We start from the raw sequence: 17182 nt of genomic DNA, 5'->3' as shown, positions 1-17182 counted from the left end.
GGGGCGGCATTTCCTTGCCCTCGGGGTCATTGACCTCCGCAGAGTGGCGCGTGTACTGCGCGCTGATTGGCGCGGGACCACGTGGTTACTACGCGCATGTACTGCGCGCTTATTGGTTGGGGCAAAATTATTCAAAATGGCGCTGATTGGTTGGTGTTTTGGCGCGAAATTGTTCAAAATGGGGTCAGTACTCCTTTAAAGGAATTCCCAGGCTCGCTATACTCGGTCCCCGTTTTCCATTGTTAAAGTGGTGACAGGTTTGATTGATTGAGCAGGTGTTTATCGAGGAATGCGCCGTTGCTAGGTTACCCAGTACGCTGTTAGAGGAAACTCTAGATTTTTATTCGGGACGATTTCGTTGTATACGTAAATTTCGAAGAAAAAATGGCTACGGTAAATAGCCACGATATTCCTTTAAAATTTCTTTCGAAAAAAAAAACGATTAATGAGTTTCGTTAATTGGAAGGTACCAGGTGTACATAAATCAGACTTGGCCGCGCAAGGGTTTTATTCGTTACCAGACAGCGTATCGGTCAAGTGCGCCTTCTGTTCGCTAGTCATAACCGATTGGAAAAGCGTAGCCCACATTCGACACTTGGAAAAGATACCGCTTTGCCCTTTCATGAAAGGAGAATGTGTAGGAAACGAAACGAATCTCGAGTAGGGATGACGGTAGCTTACTTGGTAGGACGAACAACTTTGTAAATAGCAAATTAAAATAGTCACGAGTTCGAATCCCCTACAAATAAGATACCGTCATTCTTTTTATAAAAATGGACGACTTTTACGTAACTCTACCGAGTAAAGCCTCTAGCGACCTCTATCCGGCGAATACTCAGTCAAACTTTAAAGTAAACTTGGGTCGTTCTATAACACTACCGGACAAATTTGTTGTTGGCGTGTCGGAAGTAATTTTGCCTCCCAACTGGGAAAATATCACGGATAAAACTAATAATTTTCAATTAAAAACGGTAGCTGCTGACTATTATAAAAAACGACCTTACATTTATAAAATCTCATTAAAATTTGCTAAATTGGAAGCCGAAAAAGACACTGCCGGATTTTATATCAAATATAGTCTGGTTAAAAAAGTTGTACGCGCTATTAACGATGGAATAAGGGAAAATGGACTGGACGTATACATTTCTTTCAAAATCTGGGAAAAACCCGATGGACTTTATTGGATTTACGATCCGACAATACATAACCCGGCTGACCCGACCAAGAAGAAGACCAATTTCGAGTTATTTATTCCTGACGGACCTTTGAAAGAACTGTTATGTTTCGAGAGCAAGGATGACACGGGATATCAATCGGGGGTATATCAGCCGTCAAAACCGGTAACCCCCTATACGAGGAGCATAATTTTAAATCATCTAAATTATATTGAAATCAAAGAAAATCATCTACGCGATATGACTTTTACACGCAACGTAGAAGTTGACTGTAATATTCCGATTGGAACTTATTTAAGTATTCAAGCAATATTAGACGCCATGTCAAACACTATCCCTGATCACGTGAGAAACCTTGTTCATTTCGGTATAAACCCCAATGGCACAATCCATGTAGGAGCTGATCACGGGGCTGTGACTATTTTCTTCAAATCGAGTAAGAAAGGCTTAGGCGAATTATTAGGATTTACGGATTTCGATTTTGACCTGGTTGGTCACGACAGTACTTATCCGGCCGATTTATCTAGAGGCGCGAGTACGCTTTATCTATATTCGAATTTAATATACCCCAGTATACCGGAGATACTTTCGCTCCTCTCATGAAAATTATACCGTTAGCGAGCAATGATCAGCCTCGTAATAACTCTATTATATACGACAAAATAGACTATTACCCGGTTAAAGCAAGAGAGCTAGAGTTGATCGAGATAGACTTAAAAACTGATTTTGGAGAAAATTTGATATTTAACGCGGGGAAGACGGTCGTTCGACTTCATTTCAAGAAAGATGTCAGAGAGTGACAGTTATTTCCGTTACTATAATTCTCAATATGGGGGACGAGTGTTTGCCGGCCCCGTTTACCAGAGAGGGCGTGGTTTGGGTGGAATATTTAAGAAATTAATGAGATATATTACACCGATGATAATACCTTTACGCAGCGAAGCGTTAGGTCTCGGAAAGCGTATGTTCGGTGATTTGGAATCCGGTGTAGATCCGCAATTGGCTATCCGCAACAATTTACGATTAGCCGGAAGCAATTTGTTACATAAAGCCGCTGACAGAATGAGTAAGCCCCAGTCAGGCAGTGGAACTCGTAAGAGACGCGCGCCTCCTAGACAACGGAAAAAGAAAACGAAAAAATCAAGGACGAGAGACGATTTTTTGGGATAAGAAACAATGGCGCTTCGAGAAGGCATGCTAAGTTCGTTAGACTTGTTCGAACGACCCGTGTTAAATACCAACATATTAGCTACAACCGAAATACGATATCTACCCACGAATAACTTAACCGACAATGGACCTCTCGAATTTTTTATTCCGGCATCTGATGACTTATACATTGATTTATCCAAAACTATGCTCAAACTAAAAATGAAATTCGTGCATTTCGATGGTACAGACGTACCAGCCACTGAAGTGAAAGTCGGGGTCACGAATAATCTTATTGGAACTCTTTTTTCGCAAATCGACGCTTATCTGGGCGACACGTCTGTACAATCTACAAATAATAATACTCGGGAGAATACCAAAAAGGGCCGTTGTAGTTTTTGTCAAAGAAGAAGCTTTCAACGGGTCATTGACCACGAATAGCTTGCAATTTGAACATTTAAATATCACCGACTTATCTTTGTCAGTCGGACCGGATAGATACCCTCCTGACGGCTTTCAAATGGATTATGCAAATTCAAATTAATGTTTACCTTATCAGGCTTTATTCGAGTCAATGGGCATAGCTTAAGAAGATAGGGGTAATTATCTAAATTTCGCGAATTTTAAGGCGGGGTACACGGTCTTCACTTTCGATATGTCGGCGGACCAGAATGCCTCGGCTGATCATACGAGTATTCCTCGACAGGGGTCTCTACGTTTAGATGTTCAATTGAAAGACCCCCTACCGACTAATGTCGTGTGTATAATGTACTTTGAGTTTGATAATGAGATTTTAATTACTCGGGATAGAAAGGTGATATATAGTATCGAATAAAATGAGCCACCCTGTTTTATATTCGATTAGTTCGACGCGAGCTTTTGTTTGAGAATGACACGCCCCCATTTTCTCTCCAACCAACTCGACATTTTTTTATCGGCGAATCTCGCGGAGCCTGAAATTTTAATTAACCGTCAAGGACATAGAAAATATGACAATTTTAGCGTAAAAGTGTGGAAGAATCTTTGGAACTATGAACGAGAAATTGAAAGATTTTTCAATACCACTACCGAAGCTATACGTTTTCACAGCTGGTTGTCGGATAATGTCAAGTTGGAAGGATTCTTCTGTCAGCGTGAAAGAATTATTGATATTCGCGGGTCTAATTCAAATTACGACGTTGTGTATTCCTCCGCCAACGGGGTCGCCCTCGATAAAGAAGCCTGGGACCGTTTGAAGATTATCCGTTGGAGTCTCGATAAAGAAATAACTGACCGAAAAGACGCTTTTGAAGGAATGAAAATGTCTATTTTAGGCGAATTAAAAAGTGTATTATTTACGTTAACCGAGGCGTGCCCAAACCTGCCCTGCCATAATAAATTGGCCCATCACATTAGCTGCAAACCGATCGCGTCACATTTCTGCGAAAGACTGAAAAAAGTGTCAAGATGGCGATACCCCTTATGAACTATGACAACGTAATTAAGGCGTTTTACGTCAACTTTCCCGACTATAAACTGGGGGTAGAAAATTTATATCATAATATCATGCAAAATGAATCTGAAATTTTATCAGAGCTGATGTATTAAAAATTTCCATTAAAATGTATAAAAATGTAAACTTTGCTGGTCTTTCATTTAATAATGTAGCACACTTTGAACTGTCAAGACATGAATATAGAATCTATTTATTTTGACCCAGAAAATCCCGGAAGTCTGGGAGGACTAAAACGTTTATCCGAACAATTACCCTCTATTTCCAAGAAAAAAATTAAAGATTGGGCGCTGACCCAAGACGCCTATACGTTGCACAAAGATAGAAAATTTAATTTTCCTAGAAATAATACTTATGTCACGAGCTTGAACGAAGAACACCAGGCTGATTTAATCGAGTTAAACGAATTAAAAAATATTAATAAATTTAATTATATTCTTACTAATATCGATATTCTGTCCCGATATTTATTCGCTATTCCCGTGAAAACTAAGAGAGCGAGCGATATCTCAATGGCTTTCAAAAAAATCCACAAACAACGTAAGCCTTTGAAAATTAATACTGATCAAGGTTCTGAATTTTTAAATCGTAAAGTGCAACGCTATTTCAAGGACCAGGGGATTAAGCATTTCGTTTGTTACGGCGATAAAAAAGCAGCATATGCGAGAGAGTGAATAGGACGCTTAAAAATAAAATTTACAGATTTCTTACCAAAAGTAAAGGAAAAAAATTTATAAAAGAACTACCAAAAATTGTAAAGTCCTATAACGACAGCGTTCATCGCACGACCGGGTTTAGACCTAGCGAAGTAACCTTAGCCAATGAGCATCTTGTTTGGCAAAAATTATTGGAAAGAAAGTGAAAAGAGAGGAACCGAAATTCAAGATTGGCGATCACGTGCGCCTGTCAAAAACCAGCAAAGTATTTCGTAAGGGATTTAGAGGATATTGGGGTAAAGAGGTTTTTACCATATCGAAAGTGATAAATAAACCCCGCCCACTCTACCATATCAAGGACCAGAATAACGAGAAAATATTGGGGTCATTTTACCCCGAAGAAATTCAAAGGGTTTTGCCATGAATACTTTTCAATTGGACGCCTTTTTAAAATGCGACCCGAGAACCAAACCTTTTTTTCTGGGCACATTTTCCAAAGATACTTTACCTCGAGATTGTCCGAAAAAAAGCCCTTTTGTTTGGTGGCCAATGTACAAGACTCATCCATGCCGGGAAGCCATTGGATAGGAATCTTCGTCAGTGCTAAAAATAGGAAAGGACAACGCGTGGGATATTTTTTTTTGTTCTTTCGGTCAACATTTTGATGTCTACGGTTTTAAATTGGATCATTTAGCTCAGAAATGGTTTTATAATAAAAATATAATTCAAGATATGAACCAAGAAACTTGCGGTTTGCACGTTGCTTCGTTTCTGTTAAATAGGTCTGCTGGATTAAGCTTTAAGAAAATTTTAAAAATGTATAATAATGAAATATATATGAACGAAGTAATTTCGCTATTGGCATTGTGTGTACATTTATTTAATCACGAAAACAGATTTTGTAATCAATAGTGTTTAATAAACATTTTTTTTTACAAAAAACATTAATTTTACCATTCATTAATTTCCCCATCATTAATTTCACGATCTTTAGAATACGCCCGGCGTCTTTCTTTGCGACCTTGGCGGGTTGGCAATTCCTTTCTTGTCAAGAGCGGTCCTACGAAAGGCAAGGAAACAGGTTCGGTCATATTACGAAGGGTAGATTCCGAGGGCTTATAGCTGCTGTCTTTGAAAGTTGGCGTGCTATATTCATCGAGACTCGTTTCGCTTCGAGATTTACGTAGCTCAGCTCGAGCGGGCGAAGTGAAAACGTTGCTAGCGCCGTTCTTCCATTTCCCCTTTTGGTAGCCTGGAGTACTCGCAAAGTCAGGCTTGAATAGAATATTTCGTGACGTCACGAGATGCGGTGGGGCTGCAATTAAAGTTTTATGGGCGTAATCGGGCGATTTAGATTCGTCCAACCCCGAAATTCCAGAGACACTCTGCCATGGTGTAGAAATTCCAGGATTTATCGGTGATGCTGGAAGGGGGCTGATAATAGCCATTTCCAGTTGGTGGAGAGGTTGCTGTACGGCTCTTTGCACCTGTTGTACGGGCGGCGCGGCGAACAGTTGATGGAACTGATTTGGCGTTTGGGGAGGCGAAAAAACACTTGGCGAGGCGAGCGGCGGGTTACCGAATGAAACGTTAGGTACAGCGGGAGGCTGGTAGATCGCACCGTGTGGCAACTGTATCGGCGCTAACGTACTCGAAGAAGGAGGTAAAGGGGGCGGTTTTATTTGAACGGCTGGAGCGCCGTCGTAGTCTTTAATTCTGAGATACCGCTCCAACATTGCCAGATATTCTCGTAGTTTTTCTTCTTCACTACCGTCTCGAACGGATTTTTTAAGAATACTATTCATGTGTTCTTGTATTAAATTTAGCAATTTTTCGGTATCGGATAAATAGCTATTAGCGGGTAGCAAGACAAATTTCTTCATCGCGCCGGATTAATTATACGACCCAAGATTGGCGGGATGAGCGAATCGAGAATCGCTCCCCAAAAACCGCCCGTTTGCGAGACTAGAATTCTTCGTCGATAACGATCACTGAGATCTCTTTGACCTAGTTTTCTAATAGATTTTTTATATCGTTGTAATTGCCGTCGTTTATTCTCGCCAACGGGTAAAGCTCCGCGGCAAATATTATGACAGATATTCGCGATTGAGCCAACCTGATCTCGCGTGGCGTTCTTAAGTTTAAATCGTCTTTGATTTGGGGAAGCCTTTTTCAACAAAGTTAGATACGGGCGGCTTTCTATAATTGACCTGGGCAAAGGCATTTTACAGAATGACGTAAAATTCGAATAAACACTTTGTTATATATTCTGATCATTACAATAATGTACATTTTCCTCTACCAAAAATGATAAATACATAAAACAAAAAAGCTAATTTTCGGTAAATACTAGCATCGGTCCTTCTTCCATGAGGCATTGCGTTCTAAATTTTAGAAATTCGGGAGTTTTTTGTTGCAGGTCAACAACCACGTTAGAATAGGGCTTATCCGACGTTACGTAATTATAAACGTTGCTCAGAAAATTAGGGTTATGCGGAAAAATCTGACAACTTAAATGTTTTATTTGTGATGGATCACGGGGGCTTCGGAACAGGACTATAAATGAGGCGTTAAGCGAAATGTCGCGTGAAAATCTGCCCTGACCAAAGACGTTCTGCCATAAGAATACAATACTCAGATTCAGATGATGCGAACACACGCGAAAAAGTTCGGATACCAGCGCGTTGTCTAAGCACTCGCTCGAAAGGTCGTCTAGCACCAAGAGGTTGTTTTGTCTTTTGTCAAACAAATCTTCGGGTGTTTCGTTAAAGAGCCCTTTATGGAATTCAATTTCGGGGGCGAGGGTTTTTAATTCGTCAAATTGATCGTTCCAAAGATTGTAGCGATATAAAATTTTTTGAGGTGGATTGTCGAACATTAAATTTTTATTTTTCAGGAGATTAAACGTCCAGTGACTTTTTCCCGACTTACTGGGGCCAGCCAAAAGAAAGGTACAGGGGGTTTGAAATTTTAGGCGTGTGAGTGGCATGCATATCCGTAGGGAATAGAAGTACCGTCTCTGAAAAATATACGTTTCGTCGACGTAAATCCCACGAGTTTTTCGGCTTGTCTGAGATACAAGTGCCCGGTTTTTTGTCTTTTCACGTTAGAGGGAATCTCGACTCGGTATTTTAATTCGCGGTTCTCGAGCGCCAACTGCTTTATCGTGTCAAAGTTTAAGATGGTCTGATTTTTTTTAGTAAGAGTGACGCCTTTTATCTTGGTTAAAATTTTGCCCGATTCGAACAAGATAGAGTAACCCTTGGGGGCTATCGTGGTAAAAGCTTTAATGGGGTCATTAGGATATTCATCCGTAAGTCCGCCCAAGCTGCTTGATAAAGTTAAATCTAATTTCTTATCGTGTATCAGAATACAACTGTCCGTATCGCCCTAGGCCAAATTAGGCCCTATTTTAGCCATAAGATTATATAATTTAATACGCCCATATGAGGCGACGAAAATGCCCACAGTTGGGGAACCTTTACGGGACGTGGTCTTCGTGATCTTTGGTCGTCACGAGAGCCATTCGTTTTCTAGGAGTTTTAAATCGGTCAGCTCTTTCGTTTTATCAGTTAAAATTTTAACCAAGTCGGCGTAGGAATTTATAAAAGAACTATTATTTTAACGTAATTGAATTAGGTGACGCCCCCAAAGCTGGTTAAGGGAAAGCTTGCCAAGCGCTTTGAGAGCCGGGTTAGAGCTAACCTCTTCTAGGCCTATTTTTATCCCGTCCTGTTCCCAAAAGTCGTTTAAATATTTTTGTTTTTCTTCTAAGGAGTCAACGTTTTTAGGACAACCAGCGTATTGGGTTTTTATTTTATAAAAATCTCTGACGTAATCATCAAATAGGGGTCGAAAGTTTCGCGATAATGCTGCACTTCGTGAATTTGTAAAACTTTATAATTATATTGAAGGGATAAATAATACGTAATCGCGTGTTCCGCCTCGGTATGACGACAGTCGGCTAGATTATAGAGGGCGCACGTTCTGCATAGCGTAAACATTAATTTATCGCCAATCAGGGAGCCCAAGACGGGGAGATATAGATCTTGGGATGGGACAAGAGTCACTTTAATTAGCCCGAAATAGAAATCGGGTTCGTAATTAAAGTTGCTAGTTAAGATTTCGGGGAGCCCTTTGGGGTAGCGGTAATTTTTGGACATGGAGACAGAGGGGGTGAATTCTATATACAGTAAAACGTTTTCAACGCGCCCGCCCCTCAGAGCGCTTCGCGAATTGATCGGATTGGAGAAAGCCAGTTCGTCGCAAAAAGAATTTATTTCGGGGTTTTCTTTTAAAAATGTGTCCCATTCACATTCCCATATGGTAATTAAACGCGCGTTGGGGTAATTTTGACGATAAAATTCGATTTTGTCGAGAGTTTTTAAGTAATTATTGATATTAGATTCTTTAAGTTCGTAATTGTACCCATTATGGTCAGTGTGATTGGGACACCCGTGCCAGAAACACCCGAAAAATTCCCCAATTATTAAAGGGTCAGCGCTGTAAATGTCGGGGTGGTAGGGAGCTAAATACTTTTCTCCCTCCAAAGATCGCGCCGTTTGAAACTTTACGTGCATTTTTTGCTCCAAGTAAGCCGCCCATCTGAGAGCTTTAACGGAATGCTTACCTCTGTACCCTGCCGGCGGGATAATAGCTATGGTATTTGGTTTCAGATACCGGCTCAAAAATAAATCGGTTAAAGCTCCCGGTAGAGTCACGCTTTTTCCCACCAAAATGTCGAAATTGACCTTTTCTCTAAAAAGATTTCTGAACCGGTCAAAACCCCTCTGTAATAGCTTGACGTCATCAATGGCGTACTTTGTCAACACTTCTTTTAAATCAAAAACGGTAAATTTTTGGGCGTCGTACCAAGTTTCGAAATTTGCCAATTGGTCGGGGGTGAATTTATTTACTTCGAAAAAGGTTTTTTCCGGTACGACGCCGATATAGTCTAAGGTGTCTTTTTTTAAGAATGAATACGGGAAAAATCCCTTGCTTTCGCTTAAATTAAAGGTTTTAGAGAAGCTACTGAGAGGGGCTGGAAAATAAGAAAAGCTATCTATAAATCTTATATTGTATTTGGAAAGAAACATCGCGAGAAGTTTGCAGCCTTTAAAGATAACTTCGGGGATTATTGACCGGGTCAGAACGCCTTTTAATACGAGTAAACTATCAAATCCAGACCCAAAATGCGAAATGCACGTAATGTTTTTAAAAAGTGGTTCGACCATTGAATATTTGGTCTCACCCTTTTTTGCAACGACCTGACTCTCCAATAAATACGTTTCAGAGTAAGGACTGTCTTGCATAGCGGTAATGAGCAGAACGGGTTTAATCTCGTCATTGTCGACTAAAGTTTCAAAATCAAAGTAAAGGATTCTGGTGGAATTTTCTGGTAACGTGATAGGTTGAACAAAACACGCATTTTTCGGGTGCTCAATTTTATAGTAGCGACATGTCAAATCGCATACGTGCTCCCCTTCAAACTCTTTCCCGCAAGTCAGGCAACGTTTGAGTTTGTCACACGTGCCTAATTCTATATGCTTTTGGAAGCACGTATCCCCCGCAAAATATCTAAAGCAGCTGGCGCATCGTTGACTAGCTTCGGTATGAGAAATATTCGTGTCGAGACAACGCTTACAATTAACGGGGCCCTCGCAATTGTGCTGCTTTTTAACTTTGACAGTCACAAAAACTTTCAAACAAAATGGACAGTACCCTATTCCCCCGAACATGGCGGCGTAAGACCTCACTACGTGGACGTGGTTTCCTAATTTAAGGAGAAAGATTTTTTTGGGTTGAAAGTGGCCTAAATAAATTCGGTCAAAATTGGAATCGGAATCGAGTAAGATAATTTGATAATCGGGCAAGACATTTTGGAATTTAGAAATGTCTGGGGGAACTTTTGACAATCTGTGTAATGCCAAGGCCGCTTTTTTTGTTTTGGATGGTTGACATTACGAATGTAATCTAGATCATTCATATTAAATTTTTTGGATTGGCCTTTATTTTTTAATTCTTGGTAGTCAGCGAGGCATTGTCCTACCGCTACCGCCCTAGCAAAACACAGATTATCAGAATTGCGAATCGGGATAAAGGTATTGCCCTGTTCAATGTAATTTTCTAAGCACTCTATAGTCATGTTACGAATACTTTTTCGACTACCACTCATATTGGTGTCTTGTAGAAGAATTATGTCGAATTTTAGGGGAGCTTCTAAGTATAAATTCTTATGGGACTGGGCTACCTGCTCGATACCGCTTAAAATTCTATCGGCCGTCAACTCGTTTAGGTTCATAAATTGGAAATTAATGGGCTCTTCAAGTTCGTCCGAACTGACCGCTATTCGTTTCATAAGGATTGGAAAATTTCGTTTAATTGGGTTTCTATTCGCGCGTGGTTGAGATCGTCCAAGTTTTTGAACTCGCACTTGAATTCTAAAGTTTTACATTTGTATTTTTTGGAAGTCCGAGAGATAATTTTTGTAACCGAATAATAGTTCTCAGGTCGAAACCTGGTGCTTAAATCGAGAGGGCCTTCTTGAGTCATTGTAATTTACGAATTTCGTCGTAGCGTTGAGTCACTTCCCTCAATAACCGCAGGACGTCGTGAATGTCTCTTCTGCCGTAAAGGGTCAGCGATTTTACAAATGAGGAACCAGAATTTTTGGTCAAGCAAGTGTGACCGGTGGCCTGGCTATGACGAATTTCTAATTTATTGCCCTCAATTAGGTAAACGGCGTCTTGGTCCTTGACGTCTTCTAAGGCTGCTTTAAGCTGAGGTCCTGATTCTAGTTTAACGCATACACCCTGTTTAGTCGGTTGCGGAAGACTAGATGCTACGTGCGTGGCGTAACGCCTTATATCTATATATATTTTTTGGTCAAAGGTCGCTATTTGAACGCCCAAATCTCCGAGCTCGGATAATTCTAATACAATATCGTGCCAAGTGGTATTCTTTGTTAATTTTTCTTGGTCTTGTTTAGCCCCTTTCCCAGCTTCCCATTTTTCGTTCAATGATTATCGAGGTTTAATTTTTTTAATTATTTCGCCGACTTTTGCTTTTCTAGCGTATACTTCGGGCAACTTCACTGGTGCTGTTGGGGGAGTGTCATAATCGAGCTTAATGTCGTCTCGGGCTGCCTAAGACATATAGAGATTAAAAACTAATCTCGCTTAAAAAAATTTCAAAAACATAATTACCATATTGCTGATTTTCTTGAGTCGTTGTCAGAGTGAGTGCGGTGTTCGTTGCTTCTGCGAAATTGACCGTTGCGCGATTTCTTATATACTGGCAAGGTAAGGGGGGAGGAATAAAATAATCGCGTGACAGTCCTATTAACAGGTGTATTCAATTTGTCAAAATGATTAATTACTTAACGAAAGCGGAATGAACCGGTTTCTACGTCGCTAAAAAAGGATTGTTCACTAACGCGGCCATTTTTCCAGCGAATGCGCGACCTCAATTTGACGTAATAATTCGATGACATAATTAATAGGTGATTCTCTCGGTATTGTCGCTAAAGGTATTTTATTTGTTGATACTCTAACAGCGAGCGGGGTAACCTAGCAACGGCGCATTCCTCGATAAACACCTGCTCAATCAATCAAACCTGTCACCACTTTAACAATGGAAAACGGGGACCGAGTATAGCGAGCCTGGGAATTCCTTTAAAGGAGTACTGACCCCATTTTGAACAATTTCGCGCCAAAACACCAACCAATCAGCGCCATTTTGAATAATTTTGCCCCAACCAATTAGCGCGCAGTACACGCGCGTAGTAACCACGTGGTCCCGCGCCGCGTAGTTACCACGTGGTCCCCGCGGAAATCAGCGCCCAGTACACGCGCCATTCTGCGGAGGTCAATGACCCCGAGGGGGAAGGAAATGTCGACCCCCCGCGCCACCTGCCGGAAGGGGGAAGGAAGCGGGGACTTCCGGTGCCGACCCCCCTTTCTACCTGTACATTGAAAAACCCTGATGATGGTAGTACATCCTACTTTCGCGGTCTTATCATTTTTTCGCGTTTCCTATTATTTTTTCACGATCCCTATCATGTATTTGCGTTCCCTATCTTTTTTTCGCAGTCCTATTATTTATTTGTGGTTATGTTCCTTTTCTTCCGGTTTGGCGCCCCATACTTAGGAGCTAGGATAGTCAATAATATTTAGGGTATTTTTAAACAGAAAATATATAATATTTACATGTGGACTGATTCTACAATCGCGTTGTATTGGATTAGAGGCGTAGAAAGGTTATGGAAGTCATTTGTAGCGAATAGAACCCTAGAAATTAGAAAGCTATAATACGTAAAGAGGTGGGCTCATTGCCCTGGGATTCAACACCCCGCCGATTTACCTACCAGGGGAATCACGGCGAGGGAGTTGCTCAATAGTAGAATGTGGTGGGAAGGCGCCCCCTGGAAGAGAAGGGAAATTGGCCAAACCAAAGAATATAAAGCCCCAGGAATGGAAGGTGTAGCTCCGTCTAGTGGAAATTTTGCGCCTCTCGTTTTTAAAGAGAGACCGGGTTGCGTTAACCGTTTCCGGTTACTCTGATTTGCTTTGCCGGAAGTTTCTAGCGCAGCCAAAACACGCGGCCAATAATATCAATCCTTCCATTCCTGGGGCTTTATATTCTTTGGCCAAACCCACGAACCACTTTAGAAATACCTAGCAATTTAAATCTACAGGAAAGGAAAACATTCCTGACAATTAGCTACCAAGAAGAATTAGGCATACATAAATTAATCGACTTAAATCGGTATAGTTCAATCGAAAGGGTATTTAGAGTTACCGCATTCGTAATTAGGTTTACCAAGAAAGCTCGAAAAAATAAAATTTCTGATTCAAAGAGCGGAAGAGCTAGAAGGAATAGAACAAATGTGGATTAAAAATACTCAGGGATCAGAATTTAGTTACGAAATGAGCAAATTGAAGGAAAATAAAAATTAAAAGAGAATTCCCAATTATTTACGCTTAGTCCCTTTTTGGGTAAAATTGGCTTAATGAATGAAGGAGGTAGATGAGAAGAAAGCGAACCAAGTTACGCTAGAAAACACCCAATTATCCTTTCAAAATCAAGCAGATTCACAAGATTATTGACCATTAAAGCCCACGAAGAGATACATCATAGTGGAGTAAATGATACAATCACCCATTTAAGGGAACGTTATTGGATTATGTCCGTTAGACAAAGAAAATTATTCAGAGTAGCTTAAAATGTAAAAGATTAGCGGCTAAGGCCAGAAAAATGATCCCCCCGCGAAAGAATAGAATAGTAAATGCCCTTTTTAATTGTTGGTATAGATTTCGCGGGACTGATTTACCTAAAAACCAAGGAAAAAACCTCCCGATCAAGGCTAACATTTGCTTGTATACTTGCGCAACCACACGCGCCATCCATCTAGAACTAGACTCGTCCCTGTCCACGGATGAATTTATTTTGGCTTTCCGTAGAATAATCGCTAGACGAGGGGCCCCGAGCATTATCTACTCGGATAATGCGAAAACTTTTAAAAGAGCGGATTAAGATTTAGTCCATATACAAATGTATAAACAATGAAAGAGTAGAGGAACTTTTTGGAAGTAAAGGTATTAAGTGGAAATACATTGTTAAACGCCCGGTATGGGCGGGGGGGGGGGGCTCTGGGAAAGACTGGTGACATCGGCCAAAACTATCCTAAAGAAAATTTTAAGAAAATCAAATTATTCCGAAATGACAACCGCGTTAGCAGAAACTGAAGCGATTATCAATACTCGGCCGATAACGTACGTCTACAACGAGGCCAAAGAACCAATACCGCTTTCTTTCTCCCGCGGTGGAAAAAGAATAAACGCCTTGCCGCCCTCTAATTTCAAATGCGAGCCAAATGCAATCACATCGCGCCAAGAAGCCACCAAAAGCTGGAAATACAGACAATCACTCATGGACAAATTTTGGAAACGGTGGAAAACGGAGTATCTGTTGCAATTACGTTCCGCGCACCATAGTCAATGCGTGAACAAAGAAATCGAATTTAAAAGGGGAGACGTTGTCCTCATACGTGAAGACAAACTGCCCAAACTCACTTGGAAAATCGGATTAATAATAGATCCGATTTTAGGTCGCGATTAAAGGATTCGGGCATATAACGTAAAAACGTCAAACGGGACGATAGTGCATAGACCAGTGAAACTACTGTTTAATCTAGAAATTCAAGATTGACAAATATAAGTGAATACCTCGTACCATTTAACTCACAAGGAGACGACCCGAGGTGTAACGCACCGATTTGGTTCAAACTCGGGGGTTTGGTAGACCTTCGTGTAACTTGAAACACCCTAAAGGGAAATGTCTCCATAGGCAACCGTTTTGCCATGGCAACCAAAAATGTTTTTGACAATACAAAATGGAAATTTTCCTATTGAATATAACATAGGAATCTGACCAAATGTAAGGGTACCCCTGTAAAGATTTTAATCAACTTCGAACTTTTTCATTATTTTCTTGTTTATATTTTCTATTTTTAGCATTTTAAAAAATTTAAATTTTTTACAGGGGGTACCCTTAAAATTGATCAGATTCCCATGTTATTTTCTATAGGAAAATTTCTACATGATTCAAATCGTGTGCAAGGGGCACCCAGCGAAAACGGCTGACGGGATACGAAGGTAGAAAACACAGTGATTACTCCCCACTAATCGAACTTCAACTTCTAAGACCGCATTACCAATGTTTGAGAATAGAAATGAACTAATGATATTATAATAAAAACTTGTCTAGGTTAACGGTAATAGTTAGTGTAGGGAGCTGTTGGCTCGCGTGGCTTGCAGGGCTTGCCACCACCCTCCTACGCGTTGTAACCCGGCCACCTAAATTAAAGGCTTTAAAAGTCGCTCGATGACTTAGGCCTAAGGTGGTGCCTTGGGTATTAGCCTAGCTGATATTATTATAATACTTAAATTGCGCGAATAAACTTTCAACAGCACTGCCATTTATACGAGTTGGCGAAATGAAATATCCAGGATGCTTTGATAAAAAATCCAATGCTAAGCCTTCCATTCCAAAAACGCCAATTATCAGGAGGTCCCAAGTTTGCCAGAATATAAATTCAGTTTGGGTGGCGATATTAGGTTTGAATTCAGGACGTTCTTTTATTCACTCAGTTAACCATTTCTCAAAAAAAATTATATCCTTCCCTTATAGACCATCTGCGAATCAAGACCTCGAGCGCGCAAAAACAAAATCAGCTGACCTGAGTTTTTCCCTTTCGGTTTCATAGATGGCGCGAAATATTGATGACGTTCCAAACTCCCACCGAATTTAACACTACTGAAGCTAGCGTACCAGACTCCTTTGTAATTTACTCCTGGTATTACCATATAAGCCAAGTTTCAAATAGACAGTAACCCATCCATTAAACCACTCGGGCTTTTCACTTACAAGGAGACGACCCGAGGTGTTACACACCGATTTTGTTCAAACTCGGGGCAATGGTAGACCTTCATGTAACTTGAAAAATCCTAGAGGGATTTTATTCAATGGGCAACGGTTTTGCCATGGCAACGAAAAATGTTTTTGACAACTTAAAATGGAAATTTTCCCATTGAAAATAACATGGTATTTTGACCGATTCCGAGGGTCCCCCCTGTGAAACATTTTACAAAATTGAAAAAAATTAAAATACCAAAATTATAAAAAAAAAAATGATACAAATTGACGAAAAAATTAAAAATTGGTCACATTTTTATCAATTTTTAAAAAAAAATTTTCACAGGGAAATCGGTCAAAATCCCATGTTATTTTATGTTGTCAAAAACATTTTTCGTTGCCATGGCAAAGCCGTTGCCCATTAAATAAAATCCCTTTAGGATTTTTCAAGGTACATGAAGGTCTACCAATCCCCCGAGTTTGAACAAAATCGGTGTGTAACACCTCGGGTAGTCTCCTTTTCAGTACAGAAATTCAGGAATACGAACTGCTTGAATGTTAGCGAAAAATAAACTAAATCTTGGATGAAAACGAATATTTTCGTGCCGGACGAGAGTCGAACCCGGTTCTATTGAATGGTTTTGGTGGGCAACTCTTTTAATATAGTCGAAAAATAATGTCAAATTTTGGGGTCCGTTTTAAGCTTAAGCCTAGGACTCGGAAGTCTGCTAACGTGGCCCCGCTTGTAAAGGTTCGTACTTTTTACCTCTCCGAGGGGACAAAGTCCCCTAGGAGGGGTTATACAATCAGCGTGTCCGTCTGTGGGTGGGTGTGTGTGTGTGTGTTCTACCACAGAACCACCGATAAATGTTACGCTTCTTTAAAAATTATAAACTCAGCTTAGCGGAAGAGTATATTAATGGTTTTTAAAGTCTAAATTTTTTATGTATGAAATTTTAAAGGTCAAATCTTGTTTTAGCGCAGTCAGCCGAGATAAGAGGGTTAAAGGGTAGACCCTGTGGGTGGTCCACTTTGTTAGTTTTTTGTTATTTATTTACGGGTTTTCTTATCGACCTATATATAGTTGTGTTAATGCAAAGTCGATAATTTAACGTTTATTGCTTTAAGAGCTGTCGGTTAGTAAATTGGCTCTCTGTGCTTTGTTGATGGTAAGGTTTTTGCTTCTTGTAAATATATTTGGTGTGGATATTTGGATATCTACGATTTCTAACGCAGTCATTATATGATATTGGAAATTGGATGGTATTGGTCTTTTTCATGTGGTATGTGTCACA

The sequence above is a fragment of the Leiobunum rupestre genome, chromosome 1 (genome assembly GCF_980474605.1).
Source record: "Leiobunum rupestre chromosome 1, qqLeiRupe1.1.hap1, whole genome shotgun sequence".
Taxonomy (NCBI): Eukaryota; Metazoa; Arthropoda; class Arachnida; order Opiliones; family Sclerosomatidae; genus Leiobunum; species Leiobunum rupestre.
This window is presented reverse-complemented; position numbering follows the sequence as displayed.